The sequence below is a fragment of the Phaenicophaeus curvirostris genome, unplaced genomic scaffold, assembly GCF_032191515.1.
Source record: "Phaenicophaeus curvirostris isolate KB17595 unplaced genomic scaffold, BPBGC_Pcur_1.0 scaffold_67, whole genome shotgun sequence".
Classification (NCBI taxonomy): domain Eukaryota; kingdom Metazoa; phylum Chordata; class Aves; order Cuculiformes; family Cuculidae; genus Phaenicophaeus; species Phaenicophaeus curvirostris.
In genome coordinates, this window is record NW_027206689.1 from 659,579 (window position 1) to 664,383 (window position 4,805).

Sequence of the window (4,805 nt, forward strand, 5' to 3'; positions counted from 1 at the left end):
CAATATCAAAGAGGGGCGGACAACTGCGGAGAATACGGGACAAGGGCAAAGAGTGTCGGACAAGGGCAAAGAGAGACGGACAAGGTCAAAGAGGGACGGACAAGGTCAAAGAGGGACGGACAACTGCGGAGAATATGGGACAAGCGCAATGAGGGTTGGACATGGGCAAAGAGGGGCGGACAAGGGCAAAGAGGTGCAGACAAGGGCAAAGGCGGGCGGACAAGTGCGGAGAAAACGGGAGAAAAGCAAAGACGGACGGACAGGTGTGGAGAATACGGGAGAAGGGTAAAGAGAGGCGGACAATTGTGTAGAATACTGGACAAGGGCAACGAGGGGCGGACAAGGTCAAAGAGGGTCGGACAATAGCAAAGGGGAGTGGACAAGGGCAAAGAGGGGCTGACAAGGGCAAAGAGGGGCGGACCAGGGAAAAGAGGGTCGGACAAGGGCAAAGAAGGGCGGACAAGTGCAAAGAGGGGCGGACAAGGGCAAAGAGGATCGGACAAGTGCAAAGAGGGGCGGACAAGGGGAAAGAGGGTCGGACAAGGGCGGAGATTACGGGAAAAGGGCAAAGAGGGGCGGAAAAGTGCAAAGAGGGGTGGACAAGAGCAAAGAGAGGCGGACAAGGGCAATGTGGGACTGAGAAGAGCGGTTAATATGGGACAAGGGCAAAGAGGGGTGTAAAAGGGCAAAGAGGGGTGGACAAGGGCAAAGAGGGGTGGACAAGGGCAAAGATGGGTGGAAAAGGTCAAAGAGGGGCGGAAAAGGGCAAAGAGGGTCGGACAAGGGTAAAGAGGGGCGGAGAAGTGCGGAGAATACAGGACAAGTTTAAAGTGGGGCGGACACGTGCGGAGAATACGGGACAAGGGCAAAGGGAGCGGAGAAGGGGAAAGAGGGGCGGACAAGTGTAAAGAGAGGCGGACAATGCAATAGAGGGGCCGAGAAGGGCAGAGAACACGGGACAAGTGCAAAGAGGGGAGGACAAGGCCAAAGAGGGCCTGACAAAAGCAAAGGGGGATGGACAAATGGAAAGAGGGGCGGACAAGTGCGGAGAATACGGGACAAGGGCAAAGAGGGTCGGACAAGTGCAAAGAGGGTCAGACAAGGGCAAAGAGAGGCGGACAATGGGCAAAGAGGGGCGGACAAGTTTATAGAGGTTCAGACAATTTCAAAATGCGCGGACAAGGGCAAAGAGGGGCGGACAAATGCAAAGAGGGGCGGACAAGTGCGGAGAATATGGGACAAGGGCAAAGAGTGGCGGACAAGGGCTAAGAGGGGCAGACTAGGGCAAAGAGGTGCGCACAAGTGCGAAGAGGGGCGGACAAGGGCAAAGAGAGGCGGACAAAGGCAAACAAGGGCGGACAAGGCCAAAGTGGGACGGAGAAGCGTAACGAGGGGCGGACAAGGGCGGAGAACACGGGACAAGGGCAAAGAGGGGCAGACAAGGGTAAAGAGGGACGGACAAGGGCAAAGAGGGGCAGACAAGGGCAAAGAGGAGCGGACAAGGGCAAAGAGGAGCGGATAAGGGCAAAGAGGGGCGGACTAGGGCAAAGAGGGGCGGACTAGAGCAAAGAGGGGCGGAGAAGGGCAAAGAGGGGCGGACAAGTGTAAACAGGAGCGGAGAAGGGCAAAGAGGGGCGGAGAAGTGCAAAGAGGGGCGGACAAGTGCGGAGAATACGGGACAAGGGCAAGGAGGTACGGACAAGTGTGGAGAATACTGGACAAGTGTAAAGTTGGGCAGACAAGGGCAAAGCGGCGCGGACAAGGGCAAAGAGGGGTGGACAAGGGGAAAGATGGGCGGACAAGGTCAAAGACGGGCTGACAAGGACGAAGAGGGGCGGAAAAGGGCTAAGAGGGGTGTAAAAAAGCAAGGAGGGGCGGACAAGTGCAAAGAGGGGCAAACAAGTGCGGAGAATACGGGGCAAGGGCAAAGAGGCGCCGACAAGGGGAAAGAGTGGCGGACAAGGGAAAAGAGTTGCGGACAAGTGCGGAGAATACGGGGCAAGTGCAAATAGGTTCGGACAAGGGCGGAGAGTACGGGGCAAGGGCAAAGAGGGGTGGACAAAAACAAAGAGGGGGGGACAAGGGCAAAGATGGGCGGAGAAATGTAATGAGGGGCGGACAAGGGCAGAGAATACGAGACAAGTGCAGAGACGGGCAGACAAGGGCGGAGAATTCAGAACAAGGGCAAAGACGGGCGGAAAAGTGCAAGTAGGGGCGAAGAAGTGCTGAGAATACGGGACAAGTTCAAAGAGGGGCGGAGAAGTTCAAAGAGGGGCGGACAAGTGCAAAGAGAGAAGGACAAGTGCGGAGAAAACAGGACAAGGGCAAGGAGGGGCGGACAAGGGCAAAGACAGGCGGACAAGGGCAAAGAGGGGCGGACAAGGGCAAAGAGGGGCGGACAAGGGCAAAGAGGGGCGGACAAGGGCAAAGAGGGGCGGACAAGGGCAAAGAGGATCAGACAATGGCAAACAGGGTCAGAGAAGTGCAAATAGGGGCGGACAGGGGCAAAGAGGGGCGGAAAAGTGGAAAGAGTGGCGGATAAGGGCAAAGAGGGACGGACAAGGTAAAAGAGGGGCGGACAAGGGCGGAGAATACGGGGCAAGGGCAAAGAGGGGTGGAAAAAAACAAAGAGGGGGGGACAAGGGCAAAGATGGGCGGAGAAATGTAATGAGGGGCGGACAAGGGCAGAGAATATGAGACAAGTGCAAAGACGGGCAGACAAGGGCGGAGAATACAGAACAAGGGCAAAGACGGGCGGAAAAGTGCAAGTAGGGGCGAAGAAGTGCTGAGAATACGGGACAAGTTCAAAGAGGGGCGGAGAAGTGCAAAGAGGGGCGGACAAGGGCAAAGAGAGTCGGACAAGTGCGGAGAAAACAGGACAAGGGCAAGGAGGGGCGGACAAGGGCAAAGAGGGGCGGACAAGGGCAAAGAGGGGCGGACAAGGTCAAAGAGGGACGGACAAGGTCAAAGAGGGACGGACAAGGTCAAAGAGGGACGGACAAGGTCAAAGAGGGACGGACAAGGTCGGAGAATACGGGACAAGTGCAAAGAGAGTAGGACAGGGGCAAAGAGAGGCGGACAATATCAAAGAGGGGCGGACAACTGCGGAGAATACGGGACAAGGGCAAAGAGGGTCGGACAAGGGCAAAGAGAGACGGACAAGGTCAAAGAGGGACGGACAATGTAAAAGAGGGGCGGACAACTGCGGAGAATATGGGACAAGCGCAATGAGGGTTGGACATGGGCAAAGAGGGGCGGACAAGGGCAAAGAGGTGCAGACAAGGGCAAAGGCGGGCGGACAAGTGCGGAGAAAACGGGAGAAAAGCAAAGACGGGCGGACAGGTGTGGAGAATACGGGAGAAGGGTAAAGAGAGGCGGACAATTGTGTAGAATACTGGACAAGGGCAACGAGGGGCGGACAAGGTCAAAGAGGGTCGGACAATAGCAAAGGGGAGTGGACAAGGGCAAAGAGGGGCTGACAAGGGCAAAGAGGGGCGGACCAGGGAAAAGAGGGTCGGACAAGGGCAAAGAAGGGCGGACAAGTGCAAAGAGGGGCGGACAAGGGCAAAGAGGATCGGACAAGTGCAAAGAGGGGCGGACAAGGGGAAAGAGGGTCGGACAAGGGCGGAGATTACGGGAAAAGGGCAAAGAGGGGCGGACAAGTGCAAAGAGGGGTGGACAAGAGCAAAGAGAGGCGGACAAGGGCAATGTGGGACTGAGAAGTGCGGTTAATATGGGACAAGGGCAAAGAGGGGTGTAAAAGGGCAAAGAGGGGTGGACAAGGGCAAAGAGGGGTGGAAAAGGGCAAAGAGGGGTGGAAAAGGTCAAAGAGGGGCGGAAAAGGGCAAAGAGGGTCGGACAAGGGTAAAGAGGGGCGGAGAAGTGCGGAGAATACAGGACAAGTTTAAAGTGGGGCGGACACGTGCGGAGAATACGGGACAAGGGCAAAGGGAGCGGAGAAGGGGAAAGAGGGGCGGACAAGGGTAAAGAGAGGCGGACAATGCAATAGAGGGGCCGAGAAGGGCAGAGAACACGGGACAAGTGCAAAGAGGGGAGGACAAGGCCAAAGAGGGCCTGACAAAAGCAAAGGGGGATGGACAAATGGAAAGAGGGGCGGACAAGTGCGGAGAATACGGGACAAGGGCAAAGAGGGTTGGACAAGTGCAAAGAGGGTCAGACAAGGGCAAAGAGAGGCGGACAATGGGCAAAGAGGGGCGGACAAGTTTATAGAGGTTCAGACAATTTCAAAATGCGCGGACAAGGGCAAAGAGGGGCGGACAAATGCAAAGAGTGGCGGACAAGGGCAGAGAATACGGGACAATTGAAAAGAGTTGTGTAAAAGAGCGGAGAATACGGGAGAAGGGCAAAGAGGTACGGAGAAGGGCGGAGAATATGGGAGAAGGGCAAAGAGGCGAGGACAAGGGCAAAGAGGGGCAGACAAGGGCAAAGAGGGGCGGAGAAGTGCAGAGAATACGGGACAAGTGTAAACTGGGGCGGACACGTGCGGAGAATACGGGACAAGAGCAAAGGGGGCGGAGAAGGGGAAAGAGGGGCGGACAAGGGCAAAGATGGGCGGACAAGGGCAAAGATGGGCGGACAAGGGCAAAGAGCAGCGGACAAGGGCAAAGAGCAGCGGAGAAGTGCGGAGAATACAGGACAAGGTCAAAGAGGGGCGGACAAGGACAAAGAGGTGCGGGCAAGGGCAATAAGAGGCGGGCAAGGGCAATAAGGGGCGGACAAGTGCAAAGAGGGTCGGACAAGGGCGAAGAGGTGCGGACAAGTGCGGAGAACACCGGACAAGGGTA